The following is a 13925-nucleotide window of genomic DNA, read 5'->3' as shown; positions in this document are numbered from 1 at the left end:
AATTACATAGAGAAGGTTTCAAATGATGTGCAGATTGGCAGGAAATTATGAAACATAGCGAGATGGCCATCTTGTCCTTCGGGAGATAGAGAGGAAGAGTGAATCACAGGGACAGGCTGTAGACCACAGTAGCTTTTCCAAGCACTCGCTGCCTGATTCTTTGGAGCTTGCATCCAGGGTCTCTTTCCATGTCCACCTGGCCCAGAGGCTCAGCGGCGCCAAGCTTGGTCATTCCAGCAGCACACTTTATCCCTCCTCTATCCAAACATCAACCTTCCCCGCCAAACCTAATATCCTCTAGGAACGCCTCATACTCACAGGTCTAAACCTGTCCATCAGGTGTCCCGGGCTGAGCAGCTCCAAGTCTGAATAATCACCTCCCCTGCTCATCCCAACTCTCTCGGTTCCTGAAAACCTTAAGTTTTAACACACACACACACACACACACACACACACTCACACCATAACCTACTGGGCCACCTAGTAGATTTGCAAACCCACAGAATTCCCTCCAGCGGCACTCACCTACCACATTCATAAACTACTTTTTAGCATCCGTTTAATTGTGCACATTCTCTTCTACTCTGTAAAACGTTGGGTTCTTAAGAAGCAGGGACTGGGCTGCACCCCTCACTCAGAGCCTCGCTCAGTGCTGTGCGCACTCTAGGCCTGCAGTAAAAGTTAGTCAGCTGGTTCTGAGGCATGTCATCACATAGCTGCGGGTGTTTTCACCTCATTAAAATAAACACGTGTGACGACAATTCCACGTTAGCGGGATAAACACGGGATATGCTTCTACAAGTCTGTGTGGCAGCTTTTAAATGGTCTGGGAAATCAAAAGTCACTAAGACACTACCAGATGCTCTGAGCTGTGCTTTAGCCCCACCTGGATTTCAGGTAATCAAAAACAACAACAACATGGTTGCATTATGTCACAGGGGATAACTCAGACCGAACCATGACAGCTCTCAGTACAGGTAGGGAATATTAATAATGCATGCGGATATTAATAATAAATACTAAACGTCTGAAGATGCTGCCAATCAGTTGTGCTACCCACCCCTGTTTTTAATGGATGCCACCAAAGAAAATTAAGCCACAAAACCTCCACATTAAAGGCAGTTAATGGCTTAATTTTAATAAGATGAAAGGCAAGGCAGTTTCAAGTCCAGGCGGATCATCCCCGCCTGGCGTTCTCTGGGTAACATTCCCTGTAGGCCACAACATAGGAGTACAGGGGAGTCAGGAAAACATGTCTACGCCGGGACCAGGCAGTGGTGCTAGGCAACTGCGGGGCTGACGAGGGCAAAGGGAGGTCACTTACTCTTCTTCTAAAGCCCAGGGAGGAAGACACCTCCTCAGCCACCCTCTTCCTCCTCCCTCACCGATGAGCCAAACACAGCACACGTCCATACGCTGGAGTGTGCGTGTGGACTACAGGCCTCTAAAGGAAAGTGTGCCTGTCTAGGTATTCGTTGACATTTAAATAATTCTGCTAGCAAACTGCTTCACTTGCTGTAGAAATAGGCATTTTTCCTATCTAAAAGTAAATAAATAAACAAACCCCTAATTTAACAGTCCAGATACAAAGTGCTAAAAGGAAATAACTAAGGAAAAAACAAAAACAAAACAAAACAAAACAAAACAAAACTGGGCTTTATCTGCAAGGCTTCATAAGGTTTTAATAAAGAGAAATGCCGCTCAGTTCAGTCACATCAGCCTCACTCACCTCTTTCTTTAAGATCTAAGGATTCCAGACAGTAAGTTTCTGAGCCCAATTCCCTCTTTTGACAAACTTGTCAGCAGATTCTCTTCTCTGTTTTGCCCTTCTCCCCTCCTTAACCTCCTTGGTTCTCACCCAGAGCCCACCGCAGTCCTGGGCTCCATCACATTGTTCCCCAAAGAGTGAGGCTCTAGCTCCTGTGGGCCCCATCAGCTGCATTAGAAGGGGCGTGATGTCAGGTGATCACGCCTTCCCTGAGGACTGTGAAGAGAACAGGGACCCAGATCTTGGACTTCTCAGAATCAGTGACCCCTTCAGGGTAGCTCCTGTCACTAAGGAAGGTGGCCGCCTTCTCTCCCAGACGCTCTGGGGGAGGGAGGCTCTCCATAGCAGGCTACAAATGCTGTCACAGTGTGGGATGCCGAAGGACAAGTGGTGAGCATGAAGTCGTTTAGAAGCTTTTCCTAATTCCAGTCTTCAGACAGAGATCTCAAAACATCAACACTGGTGCAGCTCTCTATCCACCTCAGTTCCTGGGGAGGTTCAAAGGCTTACCTACACTACATGAACCGGTAGGCTAGAGGTCAAAGGGCTGTGGCTTCAGGTGTGTTGGATCCGGTTCTCAGTTGCATTTTGTGGAATCTGTTGCTGACACACCATCTAGACCCCAGGGAGGGCTGCTAATGGGGAAGCCACTACCCCCTAGTTTTAAGGTGGACAAGAACCTGGTGAAAGTCAGACCCACTGGGTTCTATCTCGGAGCCAGCTGATGGAGAAATGGGAGACAATAGTAATCACTCGTGGACCCAGCACTGGTGTGCTTCAGTCATAAAAGACTATCCTTTTCTCAAGATCCAGAATCCCATCTCAAACCCCACAGGCAATCTAGCCCAAAGTCTGCACAAAGGAAGCAGAGGAGGATGGGAGGCTAGCACCATCCTGCTACGGGCTCAAACGAGAATGCAGAACCAGAATAAACATCCTCATCATCACCACACAGCCACTCGAGTACCTAACACAGAACTGGACTTAATTTAATCATGGGATGCTCAGAGATCTTGCTGAATTCTTAGATCATCACCCTCAAAGCTAGAGGCCCCCTGGCTTCCCTCCTACAGCTCCTGAGCAGAAACAGCCACTGTCATGATCTTCAGCAGGACGGTGCATGTTTGCACCCAAAACCTTGCGTGATTCCATTACATTTATACTGAAGCCATGGGTTGTGAATTCTTTCTCTCAGAGTGACAATTATCTTAAAGAGAGGGGGAGCTTCTGGAGCATTTATGGGGAAAGGCAAGGTAAAGTTTACACTGAGGTGCTCACGGCGTCTGCCCACCAGCTCATCTCTCCTTTAGCTAAGCAAGCAGAAGAGAGCGTCTGGGGTTGAAAATCTTCCCTTTTCCTTCCCACGGGTGATTTTGTTTACCCTGTAAATTCTAGGCATAAATCTTCCTTTAGATAACCATCACTTAAAATATTCTCTTAAAATATTGTAGAGCTGTAGTCTCCTTCCCTTCGTCCTTTCTCCTCCTAGCTTATTTATTCCTTTGTTATGTTGGGAGAGGAAAAGAAATACACACTGGCTGGCCAAGCAGCTGACCCAGGCAGGCCGTGTGCAGCCATTCGTTCCCTCAGCAATCCCAAACTTAAAGGAGCCCACAGACCCAAGGTTTGTTATCCAGAAAAAAAAATCCCCATTGGCCAGAGAACTGGACAAGTGCCCCCAAAACATAGGCCTCATTCCCCATGTTTGGATGCTTTTCTGATGGGCCCAGCTACTTGTTCCCGAGAGGAGGATGGGGGTGGCATATCCTTTGTTCCTCTAAATCCGCTCCTCACTCTACGTCCTTCTGGACTAACGAAGTTGCCTCGGATGCTACCAGCTTAGGTCATAGGCACACACACACACACACATACACACAAGCTTCATTGCTAAGTCCCCAGTGTGGTGTGACTTGAAAGAGGTAGACCGTTGAGGGGGCGGGGCTAGTGGGAGATCCTAAGGTCCCTGGACCTTTGGAGGTGAACACAAGACCCAGTCCCAGTCCCTTTCTCCTCTTTTCTCTTTCTTGCTGTGAGCTTGCCCATGACGAGCTATCTCACCAGAGGCCCTGAAACACTGGGGCCAAACCGACCTTGGACTTGCGCATCTATAACTAGGAACAGAAAACTAGCCTCTTCTCTTTACAAACTGACTGCCTTGGGTGTTTGTTGTGGTCAAGAAGAGCTGGCTAACATCACAGATTTCCCGCTCCAATTGGCTACAGAGGAGCTTGGAAGGACAGGACTTCTGCTCTGTGAAGAGACCGTAACGGTCTGAAGTTACCAGCCGAAGCCATTCACTCCTCCTGCACATATGGCCATGGCTCCCTCCTGCTTCATGGGTAGCAAAAGGCTAGGCTCCCAGGCTCAAGGACCTTTTTTATATCAGGAATTTTGTCGCAGCAACAGAAGGCTGACTGATACATAATGGAGCAGAGAGGTCTGAGGAAAGCCTAAGAAGGGCGGAAAGAGCAAAATTAGGTGTAAGCAAAGCGTACATTTTCCAGAGAGAGAGGAGAGTATAATTATTTTTAAATCTCTGCAGCAAAGCAATAATAAAATACATTTCACAATGAATCATGAAAAAAAAATCGCTCACGGAAAATCTTAGACAATAAAGCTTGCAACACAATATTCCCGTCTAGAAAACAGGAGACATGGATTTCTCTCTGAGGCATTAATACACAATGAAATCTCACATTTGTCCACCGCTTTCCTGAAATTGAGTCAAACTGTCAGGCCACCGATCAATCTTCCAACCTGCAACTTCCTTTCACAGCTGGACTCACAATCCACAGGAGCTGAGGTGGGCCGGGGGTCAGGTTAACAATAGCCGCACCAAGGCCATGAGAAATACACTGTGCACAGAGACTGAGACAAAGGTGCCTCAGGAGACCTCCCAACCACTGCCTTCATGGTCCCCTTAATGTCTCTAGCCAATGTGGTGGGGACCTCACGTTTGATCACTGCTTTGCCACTGAACAAATTCTGACCTCACGTCTAACTTCTGAGTCCCGGCACATGGCTAGTTGCCTGACTTTCCTGAGCCTCGGTTTCCTCCCCTGGGGCTGATGTGAAGACTATAAGACAACATGTGCAGTTGGTTGAGCCCAAGTCATGAAATTTGAAGGCAAATGGTGGGATCTAAAAAAAGATCCTCCTGAGTGAGGTATCCCAGAAACAGAGAGACACACATGGTATATACTCACTTATAAGTGGATGTTACACTCATAATATAGGATAAACATACTAAAATCTTTACACCTGAAGAAGCTAAGCAAGAAGGAGGACCCTGGGTAATATGCTCAATCCTCACTCAGAAAGACAATCGGGATGGACATTGGAAGAAGGAGAAAACAGGAAACAGGACAGGAGCCTACCAGAGAGGGCCTCTGAAAGACTCTACCCAGCAGGGTATCAAACCAGATGTTAATACTCATAACCAAACTTTGGGCAGAGTGCAGGGAATCTTAGGAAAGAAGGGGGAGATAGTAAGACCTGTAAGAGGATAGGAGCTCCATGAGGAGAACAACAGAATCAAAAAATCTGGGCACAGGGGTCTTCTCTGAGACTGATACTCCAAACAAGGACCATTCATGGATATTACCTAGAACTCCTGCACAGATGTAGCCCATGGCAGCTCAGTGTCCCAGTGGGCCCCCTAATAAGGGGAACAGGGACTGTCTCTAACATGAACTCAGTGGCTGGCTCTTTGATCACCTCCCCCTGAGGGTGGAGCAGCCTTGCCAGGCCACAGAGGAGGACACTGCAGCCAGTCCTGATGAGACCTGATAAGCTAGGGTCAGATGGAAGGGGAGAAGGACCTCCCCTATCAGTGGACTTTGAGAGGGGCATGGGAGATGAGGGATGGGGAGGGAATGGGCTACAGCTGGGATACAAAACAAACTGTAATTAATAGATAAAAATAAAAATTTAATTAAAAAAAAGAATAAAGACTTCTTGGAGTCCCAAGCCTCATGGGTTTTGGCAGCTAATAGCAGAGCATCAGGTCTCCGGAAACCTGGAAGGTCTAGGCTGTGGCTTAAGGACTTTCTGTGTCTCTGCTTTCTCATATGGCTATCATGTGTGCAAAGCAAGATGGAATCTGCAATGGTCATGATCAAGGGCACCAACACCCAGAGCCACCCAATTCATGTTGGTATTTACTGTTAACACTGTGGTTACCCAGTGGAGATGTGAGTTAGAAGAAGCCGTGGCCAAGACACTCACTTCCTCCCACTTCAGAATTAGTAGCCTGGCTCTAGCTTGGATTGGCTGTTTGAAATATTCAACTGGACAAAATATGCCAGTCTCAGTGTTGCAGGAAGTTACCACAAACTCGACTTTAGACTGCTGTAGCCAGGCCTGGAGAGTCAGCTCAGCAGTTCCGAGCACTTACTGTCTCCTCAGAGGACCCGGCTGCACTCAGTTCTCAGCACCCACATGGCAACTCACCATCTGCAGTTCAGGGTCCAGGGGATCTGGTGCCTTCATGCATTCATATGAGTAAAACACTCAGCCACATAAAATAAATACAAATGCTTAAGCCCTTTGAAAAATAAGACGTTACAGACTAACTTTTGAAAAGCATTCTTTCTATGTTTTACAGCCACCTCATTTCATCATAACTCAAAGTGGCTCTTCCATTCTCCATCAGAAGCTCAGGAATAAGACTTTTAGAGCGTTAGGAAATTCTTTACCATTTTGTCAAGAGAATTTCTCCCCTAGCGCAACATAAACAACTCCCCGCCCATCCTCATCAGGTCGTGGTGACAAACTAAAGCACAGTCCCATCACTCTTCACCTTGGGGAACCAATGAGGCCTACTGACAGCATGTGAGGGTGTGCCTAGAGAGGCACGGCAACCCCGAAACAGACACGCTGGGAAGTCTTCACCAGCCTGGATGGTGGCTTCTCCACAGTCATGTGTGTGGAGGTCCCCTCAGTTAACTTCCCTGAGCCTCTGTATCTGCCCTTCCCTGGACCCCACACACTCAGACCACACGTACCCAGAGAAAAAATACATGCAAACAGACAGGGAGAATCTCAGGTGAGAGTCCAATGTCACCTCTATGTCCTCTTACCATGACGGAACGTCAACGGTCACTAAGCCTGTGGCTGATCTAATAAAGGTCATGGTTGCTTTGCTGGGGGTGGGGGTAGCTCTTCACAACACATTTCTACTCAAGATCCCTTCCAAAGAGGCCTAAAATGAACTTCACAAAGCAGAAGTGAAACTACATGAACTACACGGATGTCGGCATTTGCTCTTCGACTCATCCCGACGTTGGCTGGCTACTTCTGTGGCCTAACACGAGAGAACACACAACACCACAGGGAGATGCAATTCAGCACTCCTAGATTCCTGGAGAGCCCCTGGGAGCCTGTGAATGAGTCCTAGTCAGGGCTGAAGCGATGTAATGGGATCAGACGTTAGGTATTAATTTCTTTCCTCGTAGGTGGTTTCTCCTAGCAGATTAACACTAACCACTACCATTGGGCCCCTCTAGGCTTAGTGACCGGCTAGAAGCAGCTGTGACTGGTTACGAGATTTGGGAAACCTATGAGAAGGTAGGACCCGACAGGCAGTTTAGAATGTTTGCACCCCCAAGCCCTCCAACACTGCTCAGAATTGCAGCTCAATGCACACACACACTTTCTTCAAGACCCACTTAGCCTTGAGAGCAGAGACAGTTATTGGGAATTTGACATCTTTCCTGACTGGTCAAATGATTGAATTCCATTCTGTTTCTTACAGCAGAATAAAACTGGCCTGCATCTGCTATGTTGGGTCTTCTTTGAGTGTCTTAGACAGAAGGAGCTGCTAGGTCCTCATCAGCTTCCATGGAGCTCACTAAGGGCCCTTGCTGGGGTATCTATTGCCTGGTAATTGTCTGCATATCTGTCACCTCACGTGAAGAAGAGAGTCTCTCTATCTTCATATCCCCTGTTCTGATGATGACGTAAGTACAAAGGTTTTGAGAAAACAAACAAACAAACAAAGCCAAGTTGGCTTGTGCCATAGGGCAATAGTAACCCAGGCTGGTTTTTATCCCACCTTCCAGTTCTTTCTGGTTCTGCTGCTCTAGAACCAGGTGCTTCTTCTAGTTCAAGACAGGCTAAAGCTGAGCCAGGTGTAGCGGCACACATGGTTGATCCTAGCATCCGGGAGGCAGAGGCAGGCAGATCTCTGTGAGTTGGAGGCCAGCCTGGTCTACTGAGTGAGTTCCAGGACAGCCAGAGCTATATAGTGAGAATCTGTCGTGTGTGTGTGTGTGTGTGTGTGTGTGTGTGTGTGTGTGTGTGTAGAGAGACCCTGAAGCTGCATGCATGTGTATACATATAAATATCATATACATACTTATATATAAACACACATATACATCATGGACACATATACAGACACACAGATCACACACACACACAAACACATACATAACATTCACACTTCACAGACACAAACATACACAAGTAAATAAATACTTAAAATAACAGAGTAAGCGGTATGCTCTCTAGCACAGAGCAAGAGCGGGCACAGTCAACTGCACAGGGGAGTGGGCGTGTGACGAGGAGGTTCTATTTCCAACTCTGGGGTGAGGCTGCCCTCAGTTCAGGCTCTTCCAGCTCCTGATCGAAGAGGAAAACGATACGCCCATTCTTGCTTTAATGACATTCTTGAGATAACCTAGGTCTTCTCTGGGTTTCCCGACTCTTCCACAGGCCACACGTGGGGTAAAAATGTCAGGGGAAGAAGAAGGGAGCTTAGTCACAAATCTTGTGCTCCACCTGGCTGAGCTTTGAGTTGTCCTTTTGTGCCGTGACAGACACGGGAAGCCTAGCCCAGATCTGCCCACCGCCTCTCCGTCTGTCTCACTTTATTTTTGAATTTATGTTCTTTTCTGATTAATATATGCCACGTGTGCATATAATGGGAGTCTGGCATGGCATCTCTCCTCATAAATACCATATGTGCTGATGACACTAAGCTCCTCTGAGCACTCCACCCCGCTCCTCACCACCGTTCCACACTGAGGTCAACACTGGGTGCTCTGGGTATGAAGGGATGGATATAAGGGGCTTGTCTTTTTGTTTGTCCTGTTGTACTTAACACACGGGCCTCTAGCTCTACCTGTTTTGCCAAAAATGACAGACTCGTATTATTCTTTACGGTTGGATGCCACTGCATTGTTCATAGAGAGCGCGTTTCTTTCTCCATTCATCTGCTGGCAGGTACCTAGCATCTACAGCCAACTGCTTCTTAACAAAGGTGCCAAAACATACAGGAGAGAGGGGGTGGCCTGTTCCAAAAATGGTTCTGGGAAAGCTGGACCTCCATGTGTGAAACACACACACACACACACACACACACCACACACAAACCTAAATTTAGGAGCTGAAGAGCTGTGATAGCTCTCAGGGATTGAACTTGCCTAGCATAGCATGTGTGAGTCCCTAGGTTCAATCCCCAGAACCAGAGAAAAGAAACATCAAAAATGAACAAACAAAATCCCCAAACTCAGAAACTAACAGAGGAAAACCCAAGGGGAGTATTCCAAGATTGGTGTAAGCAGTGATTTTTAAATGTTTTGTTTTACTAGTGTGTTGATTATTTCCTTTCATCTTTTCTGTGTGGGTGTTTTGTTTGGGGAGTGGGGTGGGTTTTATTTTTTCCCTTGTTGTTGTTGTCATTTTGCTTTGTTTAGACACTATCTTGCTCTGCAGCCATGGCTGGGCCCAAACTTGCTATGTAAACCAGGCTGACCTTGAACTAATAGAAAGCTTTCCTCAGCCTTCATTGGGATTGCAGTCATGAGCTATCACACCCAACTAATTTATATGACCCTCCAATTACAGGACACAAAAGCGAAATAGACAAGTCGGGTCCCACCAAACTAGCAGGCTGCTTCTCAGCCGCATGAGGTTTCTATTCCTCTCATCAAACAATTTTTATTTGTTGCCGCTCCAGAACATAGCTTGGTTTGGGCTTCAGAACTCAGTTCTTCCTCCAGCCCAGGTACCAAATGCCCATTCAGTCCTTCATGGACTTGTCAATGCCAGGGTCCTCTCCATCCAGATTCCACACCGCTGCACGGCCTAGGCGGCCCCAGAGTAAGCAGCAGTGACTTGGCACAAACAGGCCACGTGTGCCATGGCATCGGTGCGGGGCAGTCTACACAGGCACAGGGTACTATTTCTATATCCCACGACAGACAAGGCTGACCTCCAGGGAGATGATGTAGCCATGGAAACCCAACCACTGGTCCACAGGCGAGGTAGAGTAAAAAGATAACTCGGGCCGGAGAGGTGGCTCTGCAGTAAGAAGGAATGCTCCTGCTGAGGATCCAGGATTGGGGCCAAGGGCCCACGTGGCAGCTCACAACTGTAACTCAAGTTCCAGGGGATTCGACACCCTCCTCTGGCCTCTGTGGATACTGTAAAACAGCCCCACACAGAAAATAATAATAAATGACTCTAAAAGGAGAACTAGATAGGGAAATGGGAAAAGTTCAAAATCCAACCCGATGGGAAGAAAACCACAACAGAGAAGATAGGTAAGAGCAGGACTTAACAGAAACTACTGATTAACTCTCTTGGGTTTGCTCCCTTCCCCCAGACCTAAGGATGGAAATAATTGGGTGTTTGCAAACAAAGCACAGAAAGAGAAAATGCTTGGTCTAAAAGTTGTAATTAGCATGTCAGTACTGCCTGTGATGCGTGCACACAAAGGGGTACATTCCTGCATTCCTGCCGCATCAGCTTCCTCTTCCTCCCCTGCCCACTTCCAAAATGGGCCTGGGTGACAGAAGGCAGTGGAAACAGGGCTGCAGACTCTCAGTGGTGAGCCCTGCCCCTAGCGACATGTACGCCCAACAGACCTGTGCAGTTAGCAACAGTTCAGCATTGTTCCAAACGATAGTGGAGGTGACAGGGCTAGGGAAATTACCATGCGGGAGAAGAATGCTTTGCTTTTATTTGCAAGCAAAGGACGTTACCATTTCTCCTAACTGGGCTCACGTCATATTTGATGAATGCTCAGACATGATTGTACCAGTAGCATTTTCTCTGACAATTGCAGCGATTACTCATTAGCAAATGAGGGCCCTTGGGCAAAGAATCTGCTCAGAAGACTGAGTACCGTGTTAGCAACACACGCAACAAATTAATCCTGAAAGTTTGGCACTTCGAATGGGGATTAAAGTGTTGCAATTAAAATTCACATGTTCAAGATTACATCCATTATTGCTCCTAAAAAATTTATTTGACCTTTCTATTATGGCAAGGTGCCCGTCCTGGGCTAACAGAAATTAAAAAGTGCATGAAGATGTAAACAGCATCCCTCCATGATCAAACAGGTAGGAAAAGACAGAACCAAGCCTAGAATGGGCTTTGATAAGACTCATCCTGCTGGAGAGATCCAGCCACCATCTGTTTGTTCTTCAACGGAACAGCAGTACCTGCCTAAGGCTCCGTTTCCTCCTGCAGAATCTTTGGCTGGTGCCTTCTCATCACTTTGAACATAGGAGAGCTGGCATCTTGCTGGTACCTTACCTGGAGCTTGGACTACTGTTAGGAGATGGGCTTGAGGACGGTTGAATAGGTCTCTGCCGCTTGCTATTAAGCCTGGGCAGGATCCCTGTGTTTTTAGCTGTTTCCTAACAAGGAATAGACACTGGAGGGAATGAGTGCACACTCTTAAGCAGTTCTGGTCCTCTAGAACTCAAAAATAACTGGCATCATTTATGTAAAACTTCCTCGGGGGGAAATCCAAGCATGTCTATATAACCTTAAAACACGATCAGCAATCTGGCAGTTTCTATAGCGCACACCCCTATGACACCGACTTCATTCCTTCCTTCGAAAACTCACACATGCGCACGAGGGGAGGTGACCACAGTGTTCACGGCAGTGTGTGCAAATGCAAAATATTAGAATGATCATGAGCGGGGTGGATAGATAAGTTGTGATGCTTCCACAGGGTAGACCGACCCCCCACCCCCAAACTATTAAGATGCGTCAATCCCAGAAGCACAGCGCTGAGCACGGGAAGAAATGCTGCAATAGAAACATCGACGGTACTATTTCTACAAGCTCTATTACTGTGACACAGTCGCTCACGTTGCTTCGAGAAACATGCATGCTGCAAGTGTATCAACCGGGTGCTTCTGGAGGGGAAGAGGAGAGAGATGAAGAAAGGCGTGCAGAGGCCTCGGCTGTACTATTTCCTTAAAGAAATGACGCATGGGGACATTATGATACAGGCCTTCTTGTTTATTTACGTCTTATGTATTCACAGTTCATATGTATGAATTGTTGCTTGACTTGAAAAACAGATCTGATCTGTGCTACTGTTTTTGGTGGTGGTGGCTTCTCTGTCTGTCTGGGGTGGAGTCTCAGTCTGTAGCCCCAGCCTCAGACTCATGCCCTCCCTGCCTCTGCCGCCTGGGTTGTGAGGTGGCAGGTGTTAGAGCACACTCGGTGTGTGCTTCTGCTTTGGTCGAGAACCTCTGTCCTCTGGGATGGGCTGCCGACCTAAGGTCACAGCTGAGCAACATGTTCTTTATCCTGTAGCTTCCCTTCTTAGAACAATTCATTATAAAAAGTTCTTCTTCTTATCACTCCTAATGGACAAGAAAAAAAATTCTCATGTTACTTTACTAACCAGCCCTATACACGGATGGCATATTTAGATAATGGATCATTCTCTCATTAAAAAGCATTTATGTAGTCCCTTGAGTATGCACAGCTCCATGCCAGGGTTGGAAAATGATAATTGGGTTATATTATAAAAGGAGACTGGCCCTTGCAGCTTCATTAAAAATTAAAAAAAAAATTTTTTTTGGTAACTCAGGTCATACTTAAAAAAAAATAACATAATTTTAGAATTCTTTAGAAACTAGAAAAACTCCAAATACCCTCAGAAGAGGAGAATGAGAGAAAAGAAACAAAAAAACAAACAAACAAACAAACAAAAAACAAACAAGAACTTAATGGCTGATTGACACATGGAAACTAGTGACCAAAGGGAAACAGGGAATTTTCAAATGTTACATAATTTGAAGGTAGCAAAAGCAAAGGTAACATTCAGTTTTGGCACAAACCTAGAAAACTGGGTGCTCCGCACCTGGGCATATGCACCCAACACCTTAGGAATATCAATAACCTCTGCCCCAATCAATAACCTTTGCCCCAGTGATTCCTGCTAGACTTACAGGTACAGACAGCAAACAGGGATGTGCACAGGAATTCCTGTGTGAGGATACTCAAAGAAAGAACATTTATCATAGCAAAGCGCTTAAAGAGACAACAGGGTATGCATGAAATAAGATGCAATCACGTAATGGAATCATCAGCAGTCTCATATTATTTATTTTTCAGTTCATATAAAATGACATAGGCAAGCGTTCAAGGGGGGGGGGGGGAAGCTGAGGATAGTCTGCATGGGCAGAGAAATCTGACCCTGTGAAGGAAATGAAGTTCTGGGGTCCCTGGGTATTCCTAATCTACAGGTGCTTAAGTCCCTGGCAAAAAAAAAGGGGGGGGAGAGGGCATTTTGATAGAGAAGTGAAGGGAAGGTCACACTGGCACTGGGTGACTGTCACCGGAAGCGAAGGGCCATCCTGTACTGAAGGAAGCCCAGAGAGAAGCACCAAGGCTCGTGTCCCCTATGTCCTGCCGGGTAGACCCGCCTGACCACAGTACTCTCTCTCATCCCGTGGGGTCTATTAAATCCATACACTGCATGCTGTCTTACAGACGATACCCACCCTCTAGACCCCCCTCTGTTTCCATCCCGGGTTCTCTCCTTGTTTGGGAGAAGGCAGGTAGACAGACGCTGCCTCTCAGCCTCGCACTCCAGGCATTTATTTGTACTGCGAAGGTACATGCTGATGTCATAGGTTTTCTCATAGCTCAGGACTAATTCTACTCAATTAAGATCAACCAGTGGCTCAGGACTAATTCTAGCCAATTACGATCAACCAACGGGTGCTGCTGAGAAGTAGGATATTAGTGTAACTATGATCTGGGGCCAGCCTAGGGCGGGCACTGTGAGCAGGGACAAAGGGCTCTGTGGCAGCAGGCGGGCTGACAAGAACTGCACCCCTGAACCCAGCTCTCGGGAAAGGGAAGCATGAGTATAAAACAAGACAAAAAAAACAAA

General features: G+C 46.9%; 1 protein-coding gene across 1 annotated transcript in view; it reads right to left on the bottom strand.

Moving 5' to 3' along the window:
* Window positions 1–13925, bottom strand: part of Kif26b (kinesin family member 26B) — a 399468-nt gene that overhangs the window by 166433 nt on the left and 219110 nt on the right. The gene's annotated exons all lie outside the window — the stretch shown is intronic.

The sequence above is a fragment of the Psammomys obesus genome, unplaced genomic scaffold (genome assembly GCF_907164565.1).
Source record: "Psammomys obesus unplaced genomic scaffold, mPsaObe1.curated_primary_1811, whole genome shotgun sequence".
NCBI lineage: Eukaryota > Metazoa > Chordata > Mammalia > Rodentia > Muridae > Psammomys > Psammomys obesus.
This window is presented reverse-complemented; position numbering and strand designations above follow the sequence as displayed.